Source organism: Nipponia nippon, unplaced genomic scaffold (assembly GCF_047370975.1).
Source record: "Nipponia nippon isolate SJK-2023a ecotype South Korea unplaced genomic scaffold, ASM4737097v1 scaffold_18, whole genome shotgun sequence".
Taxonomy (NCBI): Eukaryota; Metazoa; Chordata; class Aves; order Pelecaniformes; family Threskiornithidae; genus Nipponia; species Nipponia nippon.
This window is the reverse complement of record NW_028262334.1, coordinates 5,254,088-5,269,455: the sequence shown is the minus strand read 5'-3', so window position 1 is coordinate 5,269,455 and position 15,368 is coordinate 5,254,088. Positions and strand designations below refer to the sequence as shown.

The following is a 15,368-nucleotide window of genomic DNA, read 5'->3' as shown; positions in this document are numbered from 1 at the left end:
GCATGTAAGTGGATTTTATTCTTACCACTGCACTGCGCCAAGGGCATACAATGCCACTTACTACATCTGATCTGAGGGAGGTGACATAAGATATGCTAACTTTCGTGTTTCTATTCCCTGACCATATCATTAGTGCCAATTGTAGAACTAGCTCTGAATGGAAGGGAGGAAAACAGCAGGAGCATGATTTAAAACTTCATTGTGCTGTAACTCAAACATTTGGCCTGCCCATACATTGTTACTGGAATACTTAGATAATGTGAAGGGAAAGAAAGCATAGTTATAATAGAATTTCTTTATTTAGGTGCCAGGTGCCCTTGAGGGTAAACCAGGTGTCTGTGGATGCAGGAAACAGAGCTATCTCTGAAACCCAAGAAGAAAAATATTCTCAGCGGAACCAAAGTTGGCATTTACTCTCCTGGTGCATTGCCAAAGCTTAGGTAAGGCTGAAACTTGATGCAAGTTCCATTGCTGAATTAAAGAAAATTGCTTTCTAATAATTTGGTGAAAACCACTGCTATAGTTTAGTTGTGTTGACATTAAATAGCTTTTGATTTCTGATTTGTTCCATAGTGCTAAGATGGTGCTGGAGGCAATTAGCTGCATTTGGAAGCAGGGGAATGATTGATTGTTCTGCTTCCTCTCAGCTGCTTTGTGGGTTTAACTTTTATCTACAGTTTAAAATCAAAGGATTCTTTTCTTTTTTTTTTTTTTAAACTAGTTTACAATCTGTTGACAAAGAGGCTTTCCATCAGAATAGATTGTATGCTCTTGCTTAGATGGATTAAAAATGACAATTGTATTTGAAGGAAGATATTATTTTCCTGATTATTTCTTCCTGGGAAAAAAGGCTTCATGGTGTAATTTCAGTTTTCACTTGATGACTTAAGAGACTTTTTTAATTTAGAAATTTCTTCACTCCAGCTCTGCTAGACAGTAATAGATCAGTATTTGTTTGATTTGGTTTTTAAATCACTATAGGCTCTAAATTTGCAACTGGAAGTCAGTGAGGCTCTGTGCTGACTTAGGTTAGAATGAACAAATAGGAATAGACTCCTTTTGGATATATTTAAGCATATTTTCAAGAACAGTCTTACAGCAATCGAGTCAGTGAAGGGCAGTTTCTTGTAACAAAACCACATCAATCCCCTTATTTGAAAAGCAGTATTCCCTGATCTTAATTAGGATGTGAGAGGGGCTGAGGGACCTTGGTTCCAGGCACTACAGTGTGACTGCCACGGCTCTTGCTAACCTGCACTGCAAACATTTCCACGCGTCAGCAGTTCTCTGTACTTCACGGTTCACCCAGGAAAGAAGGGACAGGCTGCCAGAATTGTTTCTACATTGCTGGTAGAACAATTAGCTTTCTCTTGAGATGAACATTTACCAGAAGCCTGGTTCTCAGCACCTCTTTGGAGTTAAGACTATTTTTTTACACTCCAGCTGCTGTTCTGCAAAAATGGTCTCTGGATGAAAAATGCCCACAGGGTCCAGGGGCTGATCTTCACAGCAAACACTGCCTACAGCCAAAAACCAACAGGGATAAAAAGGGGAGCTTAAAAAGGCAACTAGATTTACAAACCTGTAAGCAGGAAATACTGTTGTAAACATGATTGTCCCAGGCAATTATTTAGGGACCTTGAGGAGAGTGCAGGCACGCTCCATGCTTCTGTCGTGCCTTGTTCAGTGGTTACAGCTCCTGAGTAGAGAACAGAGACTGCTAAACTGCTGCAGATAGGCAAGAAGGAAAGATGGATGTGTTCTGGGCCTTGCTTCCCAATCCTTGCTGCAGCCTGCTCAAGTAGCTGCCCGCAGAAGGAGAGGTCAGCTTCGCTACAGAAAAAGAGATACAAAATCAGGGAACAAGAGGTTGAGGGGTTGCTTAACCTCCGATCTGCCCCTTAGGGCAGCTGCGAACTGCTCCTTTCTGAGGGTAGATGGTAAAATTGCCATCTGCCCTACCTAGATTACACCTGGAGAGAATAAGAAACATTTGAATGGCAGCTGGGTTCTGCAGTTCATTGGCATTCACATTGTCCAACTATTAGTTCTTATGTTCCATCCTCAAGCTTAGCTTATAAAGAGGATACAGCTATAAATTATCCAAAGAAGAGGGCGAGACATGCACAGACAGGCAAGACGAAGAGGGAGGAGGATCAGAGATTTTAAGGCCAGGACAGAATTCTCTGTCTCATTTTGTAGCCAGCGTGCATATTTACGATGCATAGATGGGAAAGGCCCACAGAGAAAATACAGCTCACAAATCATATCTTTCAGCATGCTACAGAGTTTGTTAAAGTTCACTCATGTCTCCTACGCTTGTACTCCATTAATCATTCTTGCTTCTGAAAACAAGGGTAAACGTGTATCCCCAGTCTGCATTAAGATCATGTCCATTTCATCTCACGGTTGTATCTCTTTTGAGGCAATCTGCCTCAACCTTCCTTCTCATAAAAATGACTCAGAGGACCACTGCTTTCTTAATGGCATACGTCAGCATGACAGAACTGCATCTCCTGTAGATGGTGGCATACAAACCTCAGTCTCTTGATGTAAAGGTTGTCTTTAGAGACCTGTCCTCTGCCTCCAGTACAATCTCATGAAGTGTTGAAGGACAGAGGGTTCTTTTCTTTGGTCTTAAAATCCTTGGGCAAGAAACACTTAACCTGGGATGAGATGACTGGAATATTTTCCCCCTCTGCACTTTGACCTACTGTGCAAAGTGGAATAAAAGTTGACAGTGGGTATTTTATAATATTTTTATAATTGACTTTTTTTTTTAAACAACCTTTACCTTCAAATAAGAAGTTTCTGACTGGTCAGTATGCCTTTTTCCCTTCTGAATGTTCACACTTGAATGCAACAAATAGCAGATCTGATGCTGGATCTAAAAAATCCTAATTTTACACGGATGTACTTTTGCTGGCTTTTATGATGCTGTTCCTGACTATAAAACTGTCAATGAGATCAGACTCATACTCATGAAGTTGACTCAAAGCTGCAAGACAAATTTGAAAAAAGAAATAGAATAAAGCAGATACTCACTAGCATATGCTATGGCAGCTGAGTGTTGCTGAAATCTCTCTGCACTCTGTTCTTATGCAGCATATGTGCTATAACTGAAAGGCATAATAGTATGACTTAAAAATAAATCATTTGTTTTTCTCCAACACCTTCTAACCACAAAAACTGAGATTTCCAAATACAATTTAATTAATCCTAATTTTATCACTGAGTTCAACAGATTAGATGTTTGGATGTAGAAGTATTGTAGCTCTGCTCCCCACTGTAATAAAACTGTCTCTGGAGCAGAGCTGCAGTATCGTGCTAACCCCATGAAAGTGGGTTTCCTGCATTAGCACAGTACTTTTGGTATCCTTTATCAGTCCTCTTTCAGGACGTATTCACAACCAGTCCTGACCTTTCCAGTGGCACAGGTTTTTTGGGTGTAGGACATTACTCTCTGCTGTTGGCTGACAAAAAGATTAGGTTCTGCTCTAGCTGGCAGTGGAATTAGTGTCTTCAGTAATAAATATTTTGACTATAATATCTGGGTGCTCTAGGTTCAAAAGTCACTGAAAACCAGATGGAGGCTTAGCCATTGTGAAGATAATTCAAGCAAATCCTGAGAGAAACTGAACACATTCATTTCTACACTAGCTGGGATTTGCCCTTTCCTTTCTAACAGCTGTATGATTCTCATCATGGTTTTCTGTATTTTACTAGCTGTCCTTTTTCTTACTGTTATCTGCATTGTGCTGGTATTTATAATTATATGAGATTGTGGTCAAGTCTTTTCTAATTGAATAGCCAAATATGAAAGCCCTGAGAGAACAGGGATACAACATGAAAATATAATGCCTCCTGATGGAGCTATAGCTGCTTTTTCAGTCTTTCTGTACAACATCTTTAAGACAGAAGGCAAATATCTTATAATCCAGTCAAATATTTTTCATTCTTTAAACAAATACACGTTATCTGATATGTGCTAGATCCCAGCATGAACAGGGAAACACTCTTGCTTTTAACATTCCTTCTTCATTCTGCTGTATTGATTTGATGGTAAGTTGCATAGCATTACCTGCAATTATTTGTCATTTTGCTCTTAAAAAATTCATCTAAAGTCATGGCATGGGCTGCAAATGAGGTGTTCACTGGGGTGGAACTGCAGTATCCAAGTTACACAGGCTTGTGCTGAAGGGAATTTGACTTGCATATTTACAGTATAGCCCTCAAAATTCCTGTCTATTTTTGTAGGAGCTGGAAACACTGAAGATTTTATATAAAGGGGGAATTACACCATAAAGGACTGGTTGAGAAATCAGAAACAGCTCAGTAAAATTCTTGGTAAGATTTAATCCTAACATTGAAAAACTGAAAAAAAGGGGAGAAATTATCACAAAAGTGTTTGTAAAAACATATGGGGGAAATGTAATATGAGGAACATGTCAGCTCGTACTTCTAAATGGTGATCATTTTCTTCCAAAAATAAGTATTTGTAGCTTTAAGCTAACGGTCTTATTTTGATTCAAAGGTACATCCAGGCATCATCATATATCCTACTGCTAAAAATGCCATTAGCAGGGTCACTGCTAATGCAGCATTGATTACAGTAGAAATTCCCTCTCCTCCAAGTTCTTAGACTCCTTAGACTCCTTAGTCGTTTCTTAGGCAGAACCAGGAGGGCTCCCACACCTAATTACTGTTAGGCAGTGCAGCACAAAATCTGAGTTTATGCAAGTAAATAACGTACATTAACATCAGTTCATAAATCAGATTAATCACCCACAAACAACAAATATGCAATATAAATGAGAATATTGAAGTATATACAAGTCAGAATGTAAAATGCCACTTATCAGATGCTAAAATGCATTTTACAGTGTTTTCCTGAGACCAGCTAGGATGATACATGGACAGAATCACACTGAACTCCACAGGACTGAAGGAATGAAGCCCATCTGCAGCAGGGAGCAATGTGGCCTCAGGTACTCATTCACTGGTAAACCATTACAAAAAGTATTTAATTTGATGTTGTTTTGATACATCTTTTTTTTTTTTTCTTTTTTAAATTATTATAATCATAGCAAATAGCTTTTTAATTTTTAGTAATCAGGTTTAATTAAAATGCAAATGAAAGTTTAGAGACACTACCTTCAAGAGACATTTAAAAAAAAAAATGTTAAAAGTGGAATTGATCACTTATCATTGACCAAATAGCAGAATTTCAAGTCAGTGTGAAATGGGCTGACTTAATAGCAGGTAGCAACTCTCATTTTCCACCCATTCCCCCACCTGCAAAAGTTTCCTGCAACAAAGGGAAAAAACACCTTGAGTTAAGCCATTGTTATTTTTATATTTTCTGCACACCAGCAAAATCAATAGTTCTGATTCTCGCCAAAAGCTCACAGCACTATTTTCTTAGATCACCTGCATTTCAACATGATTCCAGAGATTAATCACTAGTATGAAGATTCTGATTCTGAGTTTCCTACTAGGTTTGCAGTTATACTTGCAATTTCATCTCTTTATTTTAACTCCCAATTAAGTCCTAGCTTTGACTGAATTAGCTCTGCATTGTATCTATTAATAAAGAGCAACAGATCCTTTATGTGTACTTCAGTGACAAGGTCTGGCAACACCTAACATCACATGGGATACAACAGTTGCTCCTCATTCAGTTTAACCACTGATAAAGATAGAAGTGTGCTGTCCATCCAGGGGTGAAATGTGCTGGGTGTACAGTTTCTCTAGTAGGGTACTAAAACTTGTGTGAAGCCCCAGTTTCAGCCCTTTTGGTGCTGAAGCTGAGCTCCGCAGGTGGGCAAAGTATAGACTGCACCAGGGTAAACATCCCTGTGCTGTCACATTCCAGTGGCCAGTCTTTAGGCACTAGCATGCCTGCAGTCACAAAAGTGAGTTCAGCTTTTATGCTTGCTGAGATCTTGGCTCCTTTGCTGAGTGCTGTCTGGACCTGATTTTTTGTGGTCAAGTGCATGTCTGCTAGAAACCTGATTAAATCCAACTGCTGCTTTGTAGGAGCTTCTAGGTAGGAAATAGATGGCATTGATGCATTTTTTAAAGTATTTTTGAACCCATCCCATCCCTGTCCTACACTGTGATAATGCAGCAGCCATTTCAAGGGAGGAAAAAGAATGCCATTTACAGGAAGATTCATTTCCAGAAAGTGTGACAGAGGACTTTTTTTTTTTTTTTTTTTTAATTCAGAAGAAAAGTTCTAGCTCAGCTGCAAGAAACAAGTTTGCAAAATAAGGGAGAGGTCAGACAAGAAGATAGTAGTGACCTCAGTCACGAATGTTTAACAGTAGTTTGCTTCCTGCACAGAAATATTCTTTGCAATTTTTTTTTTCCCAAATGGAGGAAAATATGAAGATGAAAGTTTGGGAACCATGAGGTAAACTAAAGGTGGAAAACCAACTCTGGAGCCAGCGTCTGGGCAGAAATGAGTTATGTGATAGTTCTGAATGAAGGAGGACAGCGGCAGCTTCTAGAAGATACATCTTTCCCTTCCTCTGCAAAGGAGGAATGTAAACAAGCTCTCTATGTGAAATTGGAAAGGAGCGCTGGGGTGACCTCTACCAAGCCACAACACTAGGGCAGCTGTGGAGCAGCTTTGGATGGCTCTCATTTGAGCTCTGATGATAGCAGCTAGAGCCTGCTGTACATGCTGATGTGGAGCGTCACTGGCGTAGCAGTATTGAGGCAGGTATTCATGGAATTGTAGACAATTGTGGAAAATATATCTAAAAAGGAGCTCAAGATATCATCTAGGCCTATATCCCACCCTGAGGAAGGATCAGCTCTACCCAAACCATTCCTGACAGTTTTTAAATATCTCTGATATCTGAAACCCCAGAGCGTTCCTGTCCCAGGGCTTATTCATCCTGATGTGGGTTGTAACATTATGTGATGAGCAGAGCCATACTGAGGGAGAGAATCTGATAGTTACTTTCAGTCAGGGTACAGTTATTATTTAATGGATGTAAAGATTTCTGTGCATCTAGGCTTGGGGGTTACTTCTAGATGTTTTAAAGTTGGTTTGTATACTGGTATGTATATGTAGCAGGCATGCAGGGCATATTGCAGTGTATCAAATTCAGAGAAGGACATGTTGTTTTCCTTTATCCTTTCTTTAACTATTCCAATACTGATAACACATACTAGAGCTCAGAGGGAAATAATCATGTTCATTCTGGCAATTCTGCCACAAGCATGTCTTAAATTGTAAAAGCTCTTGGCAATGATTCACTTATTCAGTACTTTTAAGGAATAAAGAATCTAAATAGTAAAGAAATCTGAGTCATGAGCAGCAGCCATGGAGAATATCAATTGACATAAAATAACAGTGGCTCATAAATACAATCCTAATCCTTTTCCTCCCTCGCTCTTCCCTTACAATGAATTAAGATTGGAAGTGACAGAAAAATGTCCAAATTTGTCAGTGCTGGTCCAGCATCCTTCAGCTCCTAAATATATCCTACTTCAAGTGGTCCCTCCAAGACAGCATATTTAAAGTATTTTTGAAGAAATATTTTTAAAGTACTTATAAAGACTTTTGAAAAGTCGGCAGCGTTCATTTTCCCTACACATCTGTGGAATTACACAAGGGGTGAATTTGGCCCAGTAATTAAGAACCAAATGTTCTAGTGACCTGCAAACAGTTCAAGACCAAAAATAAACTTGTTTGCTTGAAGCAATAGATGACCTATTGGAGGATAAAAGTATTCATCTTGTTCTTTGGGTGGCACTTTGGATTATGCGAATCTCTTGTGAATAGGTTTTGAAAGTTAGCTCCCAGTGGAGAAGCCTCTTCCTGTACAGCATAGCAAAGTAAGCCCTCATTTAAGTGGTTTTATGAACTAGTAACATTAATCTATTGTTTATATTCATTCCACTAACTTCTGTATCTCTTAAGTGACACTCAATGTTTTTCTGCTAGTGACAATCAACTGGAAACCCACCTTGTGGAAATGTTTTAGTGCCAAATGAGCTATCATAAAAGGCTGCATGTACCAACAGCTCCTCAGACTGTATGTCAGAATTTCATACCACAGGCATTAGTACAGTGCCCTACATTAACAATCAATATTTTATTAGTGCAGCAGGATTCCCTGCCTTTATACCTTTTTTTTTTCCATGTATTGTTGCATTTAATGTATGTATGCATCCGGTTGTCTAGAGACAGGTAATGGTCGGTTGGTTGAAGGTAACCACTTACTAATTTTCTAATAATAAATACAGTTTAAGGGGAAAGGTTGGCAACATTAGGTGGAAGATTAAATGAGTGAGACTCCCAGAGATTCCTTTAGCTAGAGAAATTGATTTATAGCATGCAGGAAAAGCTTTCTTTTGGAAATCCAGTAAGCAGGTAGCTGCAATTTATATAAATTAAACCTGGGCTTGTTCCTCTGGCTTGAGGGTTTTTTTTCACATTTTTAAAAAAGCTACTGGTACATAAATAGTGTTTTGTTCTTTTTCTAAATGTTGGTTCTGTACAGTTGTTTTTAATCATTGAACCTTTTGGAATCAATTGTAGGATTAATCTAATTGCAGGTTCACTCTTTGCTCCTTATTCTATGGAGCGTACTGCAAGAGGAAAGCTGTGGCCAGGGAGAAAAATCACAGCTTTGCATTCTTGTTTCGTGTCACTTTCTGATCTATCATTACAGTCTCTGATCTATCATTACAATCAAAATTCTTTATCCTGAAAATTGCGACATGAAATTTTAAAGCTTAAAATAGCACTTCTGTAAGGCAGAGATTAGATTATGCAAAGTGTTAATGCAGCATTAACTGAAGAGTCCCAATTAAATAATTATAAATAGTTACAAGTCTAGCCTTTTTATTTCCAGAGCACTGTAGTTTAAAAGTTTCGCACTTTCCGGCTTTCTTTCTGTGACAATGTTCATGCCAGTTAAGGAGGACTGAGACCTCTGCAACATTTGCTTTTTCTTATTTTATTAAAAAAGAAGACATAACATTTCAGTTATAAAACTAACAAGTATTCTTTTGAAAAAAATTATAGATCTCCCTGAGACAGAGTCAGCGGTTTAGACTTATTTTCAGAGGTTGTAAAAGCTGCATGCTGACACTATATGGTACAAGTCCAAGTACAGTGGAAATCATGTATAGTGAATAACCCATGGACATATACAAGGTGAAGACCAGAGTTCTGCCAATTTAGTGGCCCAAGTAAAATATTTTAAAAGCATGCAGTGATCTGGATTTTGAACACTTCTTAAAAACTCTTCGGACATTGGGGTCATGAACTCATTCATATACATAAGTATGCAGGTGTACGTGTATGCACTGCAGGCATCGTTCATAAAGCTGAGAAAAGTTGCATCTTCTTGCTCATTAAGACACCTTCTTTAGGAACTATTCAGGAAATCACAGGAAACAGAACTTTGTTGACAGTCGTGAGAACGGGATCTGAGCAGGCAACTTCTGAATTTTTTTTCTGTCCTTTGATTGTTAACTCTCCATGGTCACATACACCTCTGACTATTTCTTTTCACCCTGTTCCTCACTCCATGCTACACCAACAGAGTATATGTTCTTACAGTCCAGAACATGTTTTTTACTTATCTTGTTTTATGTACTGAAAACATTTTTTTTGGCTCTTGGGGAGTGGCTGTTGTTGCAGTTCACTATTCAAATCTGGATTGGATAAGATCTGTAAGTCAAACCCAGCTACTCATGTATGACCCCTTTCCTGCTTGTTTCTATTTTTAATCTATGCAGTAAAATCAGACAGAAACAGAGGTAATTTCATTATTCATTAAACTAATAATCTAATCACAAAGGGGTATTATATGTCAGGTACAAGAATCTACAGCATTTTTACAGGCTAAAAAACTAGTTCAACTGAGCGGATCATTTCATTTTTTAATTCAATGCAAACCAAATGTGCCTTGAATGCCTGTTTTATCTTCTTTAGCTCATGGAATTTACATTTAAGTAACAGTTTTCTGAACAATTATAGCATGATCATTTAAAAATATTAGCATTAATATAAAAATATAAAACTCTTAAGCTCCTAGTTCTCCCTGCTGTTTTTTGGCTGCAGTAGCCTGGGTTACATCAGCCATTCTGGTGCCCCAAGGGGAAGCGAAGGGGTAGTAGTTGGATGCCTTTGGAAACACACGGCCCCCATGTGATTCCCCAGATACCAACGATGCTTCATGTTGATTCCTATTCCATCTTGCAATGATCATGTCTACACTGCCAGGACCATCTTCTGCATACATACCAGGCCTTGTTCAGAAAAGGAGCAATACTGCAGAAATACAGTTATTCTGCTCCGAACCCATTGCAGCCTGCACAGCGCTGCTCTCTTGGGTGTAGACAGTCAATGGCCAACATGCTGTTGGTAAAGGTACAATCACTGTTGCTACTGTTGGCAGACTGATGCTCCAGACAGCTCTTGACTTCAAGTGCTGTCCACTTCTTTCAATACTCTTCTTTTGGTTTTACTTCTCCTACAAGTGTCTTGATTCACCTTTGACATGCAATAGGAAAAACTATTCTATCCTTGCCTAATCTATGGTGACATTAATATTTCTCAGTGATATGCTCTCCCTACTCTGAAGGGAAAGCAATTTCCCTTCTACACCAGCCAGTTATGTCCTGAATAGATACAATTAATTATTTCACTAATCTCACTAAGCATTAGGCTAACGCTCTCTGCACGAGATCACTTCCCAATTATTTAGCTGGTAACATCATCAGCAGAACACCATCTTGCCTGGGGAATGGGAGGCAATCAACCATTACATAGCCATTTGAACCTAGGCGCGTACATGCTCAACTCCCTGAAGACGGAAATGTAATGACACAGATTACTGAAATGATAGCTCTTGCACAAGCAGGCCTTTTATTTTTCTAGTGGTGGAAGATACTAGCTCAATTGATAAACTTGTTACAACCCATTGCATTCCATCAGAAATTCTAGTCAGCTGTAATATCATATTTTGTTTTCTGCAGAGCCAGGAGAATAAAAAATAAACAACAGGATGGGCTGTAATCTGTTTCTCCCCCATGGACATCTAAAGTTATGCTTGAATAATTTTTTTTTGCTGTAGCATGACAAGCTACTTCTGATTCATACCTTGTCATGACATAAGGTAAGATGCTAATTATTTACCTAAGCTGTTCCATGACTCATAATAATGTACTTAGCAATTTATTATACTTCTTCCTCTCTAAAATACCATCTTCCTGAGGCAAGCATTTTAAGTGATATATAAGATGTGGTTAATCACGAGTCATTATCACAACCTTAGTACAGCAGGGACAAAAGGGAAGCAGTCTTGATATCAAAGTGAAGATGGGACAAACTTGAAAATGAAATTTGCACTTAGCATTGAGAAACAGGGATATAATCCCAGATTGGCTGATCAAAGCAGTGGGATAAAGAGTGTTTGAACTGTATTAAGGCAATCATACAAGCTGCTGAAACATTAGCTTGCTGGTAAGATCTCTTGCTTAATTGCTGAAATGAAAACTATTTATAAAATGGCCCTATTCCTAGAGGCACAGGTAAAGAACACCTGTTCTGCATGAGAAAACCTCCCATATTTTGTGTTTTATATAAGTTTCACCTCAGAGATCCTGATGCATATCTTGATGAAGGCTTTGCCTCCAATAACGTAATCAGAGCACACAAAGTTAAATATAGGACTGACCTCCTGAGGCTCTTGGTCTGGTAGCATGGTACCTGGGAAGCCAGAGATACCAGTGAGGTATCTTCTCTGTTCACTTCGTTGCAGATTGATCTTTCAGCGAAGATGGGTGAGTGAGTGTGTATCTCGGCATATTTCTAAACAAAAACTCCAGTTGTTGTTCCTATAAAACATCCTGGAAGGCCCCTCCACACACACATCCCTCTCCTATCTTACTTGCTTTTGAATTTCAACTCAAACCAGGAAAGAAAATGGGAAGAAAACCAAATGATACTGTTAAACTGATACCAGATGGCTTCTGGCTCTGAAGTGGGTATACAGGGCTGTGTACTGAATAGTAAGCAAGGGAACCTCTTACAGCTTGGATCTTTTTAAACATGATGTGACAGCCTGTTGCAGGTCAGAAGAATGTGGACAAGTGAAAGAACTGTGGAGATACAATGACTATGCAAATTTTTTGTAGCAGTAACATAAAGCCTGAAATATTAAATTAAGTATGGGATCCTGCCTGGAGAGGAAGAGAGAAAAGTCAGGATTATTATTAGGTTGTTCTTTGTTATGTGAAATCATCTGGTGCTTGAAATTTCTTTCAGTGTATTCACTTACTGGTTTACCAGGGATTGCCAAACTAAAACTACTACAGTTGAACAGTGTAGTGTGCTTATTGCCTTCCCTTCTGCTGCTTCTGGAACTGCCTTTGTGGAAAGCTACAAAGTACATTTTGACTTTCCAGGTAAATGCATTTAAAATGGCAAAAGCACCTCTCCCAAGTCTTTACAGTGGCAAAATTTAGTAAGCAAAGAAAAAAGAGGAGGGAATGGGAGAAAGGAGGAGACCTACATTTTCAGCCTTTGGAAAGCAATGCTATATTTACTAGTCATCTAAAATTTGATTTTTATTGAAGAGTTAAATTCTGTCAGGTGGCTTGGTTTTTTTTTTCAAATAGAAAATATTTATCAGATCCTCTTATTAGGGATTTTCTCTTTCTTTTCTAAATCCACATTCCTCAGGGCACTGGTGACCTCTTTCTCTCCTTCTAAAAAATGGATCTCCAAAGGCAGCACATGTCCCTTAACACATCTCTCCCCTTGACAAGGAGCAGTCATGACAAGATGAGAAAACTTAGGCCTGTCACTTGTCCCTTCTGCAAACCGGTGTATGCTCATCAACCAGTTAACCTACAACTGGTATTTATTTCTGATGACAGCGTTATCTAAGAGATAAGGCTCTAGCTTGTGACTCAGGAGACCTGGCTTCTATTTCTGATTCTGGTACCAAGCCACTGTGTGATATGGGCCTTATCACCTCTCTTCTCTGCCTGGTTTTGTCTTAGCCCTTTTTGTCCATTGAGAAATAAATTGCGGTGGAGTGAGGGGGGATTAAGGTTGTTTAGGATTGTGGCTATCACTATAACACTAATAGTATGTGAAAATAAAGCATAGAAGATGGGTATACAGAAAAAACAAGATACATGATCTTGTAAGGATGGAAAAAATGCAGTAAAAGACAATGCAATGAGTGTGGGCTTTATCATTAAACTAACCCAGCATTACTTTGCAATTTTTTTTATTATTTTCTATGAACAGTGAAATTACTGGGTTTTATTTCACTAAAACTTAGATGCTGCGCCATCTTTCCTGTTCCCTTCTTGGTGGGACAAGACAAATGGTCATAATGTGCTTTCTGTAGTGAAATTTTAAGATATAGCAAAATATGTTTGAGGGCGGTGGACAGATTGACCTCTGAAATACTGTTTTTGTGGCTGACCTTTTTCTTTTAAAAAAGAAAAAAAAAATCAATTGAGTTGTGCCTAAACATCTCAAGTTTGAAGATCAGGATTAGATTGTCATAATCTTTATTTAGTACACTGTTGTGTTGAGTTATTTGTTTAAAGCTGATGCTTCCTGACAGTATTAGGTTACATCTTAGGGAGATACTGTGAGTTGTGTTTGAAGCTGCATCTTGGATTTACGGCAGCTGCTGTAAATATCAGCTAAGCAACCTTCATAAATTATGCTAAAGGCATTTCTCAGTTATATACAAATTATTCTGGTATGTAAATGAGTTTCTGCCATCAGATACTTGTAAACTATTATAAAGATAGTGAATGTATGGCATTGAAAATTTTATATTTTATATTTAAGGGTCATTACAGTTTACAGTAGTATGAACACCTATATGTTGTATTCTGTATAGCAGACATGCAAAATTGACCTTGCCATTAGCGTAGCTGTTACAGTTCTCCTATAGTCTGGCACAATTTGCAAATGTATAAGAAATGGGGAAGGTTTATAGCTCAGATATTGTACAGTTGGAGAAAGAGATTACCCAAACATACATTATAAATATGCTTTACGCTGAGCACTGTGCACACAGTCCTCACAAGGCAGCAACAAGCTCAGTATTGCAACAAGCAAACACCGATGCTTTTGAACTCAAGAAAATTGCTGTCCTCACTGGTGAAGCCAGGAGACAAAACCCATCACTGTAGACAAATTGCTCGTAGAGCCTTCCCTTTGATTTTGAGGTAGTCTAGCCCGAGTTATTCAAGTAGATTTTTAAAAGGTACGACCAAATGGAGTTAGGCAACTTATTTAGATAAAGCAGGAATTGTTAGCCAGAGTCCAGGCTCAGCCCAGTGGTCAGTCATTCCCCATGGACAGTCCTTAGCTCCATCATTGTGGGGTTTGAATGAGCAGCTCCATTTCTGTGTGCAATCTCTTTAAAATTCATAGCGCTCAGCTGCAGTCCTTTACAGCTAGAAGCATATGTACACACACTCAAACTGTGCACTTCGTTGCTCCCTTGCACTGATTTTACTTTTGATCTTTCACTCTCAATGACTCATTTCTGATGAAGGGAAATGACAGGAAAGAAAGCCTCGGGTCAGCTTTTGCATCTGAAGACATAACGGATCAGCTGGCAACATAAGTCCTCAAAATAAAATCCCATATACTGTATCCCAGAGGAATAAGCCAGTTTTATATGGCTGCCCTAAGGCTTGTAGTGGCAGGAGCTCTTCTGCACGGGTCTGGGAAAGATTTGTGGTGGAACAAATTGTCCAGTTCTGCATGTCATGTAAGACACTAAGCAAATACAGGCACCAGGTAACTGAACTGAATACATTTTGGGCCACCTGGGCATGTGCGAGGAAACCATTTACAAGGCCAAAGACACCTGGTAGTGGCAGACATTGTAGGAACTCTGTGATAGTCTAAGTCTCAGTGTAATGAATCCTGCCTGGCCCTCAGTGATTAGAAAGAGCAGAGTGAGAATGAGTAAGAGATTGGAGCAATAATAGACTCTCCAGTGACACAGTAATGATGGCAGCTTGAAGGCAACTGCTGGCTGGATGGCCAGGAAAAGTAAATATACTATAAATCATTTGGCTGCAGGAGTTCGGCTCTAGGCAGGCTTCTCAGCTTAGGCACTCGTATCACTATTTGCTTTCACTCATAGAAAAGCTCTAGTGGAGCTCGTTGCAGTGAGTGCATAAGGAATGCATAATCCCCTCTTCCAAATATTGTGCACCTTTGGGCCATGCCCTGTCCTCAATCTTTATTTCATCCCTTTCCACTGGCAGTCCTGGGACTTTCAAATATAGGTCAGTCTCTCCTCTTCTGCCCCTCTTCTACCTTAAAAAATAAGGCCAAACCTTCTCCC

At 39.0% G+C, this 15,368-nt stretch overlaps 1 protein-coding gene across 3 annotated transcripts in view; it reads left to right on the top strand.

Annotated features, from left to right (window-relative positions):
• The window catches only part of LOC148056077 (uncharacterized), a 174,375-nt gene that overhangs the window by 61,918 nt on the left and 97,089 nt on the right, over nucleotides 1-15,368 (top strand). For all 3 annotated transcript variants that reach the window (XR_015704042.1, XR_015704040.1, XR_015704041.1), the window contains exons 4-6: nucleotides 305-440; nucleotides 4,258-4,347; nucleotides 4,884-4,988. The gene's annotated coding sequence lies outside the window, so the exon portion shown is untranslated. The remainder of the gene's footprint in view (nucleotides 1-304; nucleotides 441-4,257; nucleotides 4,348-4,883; nucleotides 4,989-15,368) is intronic.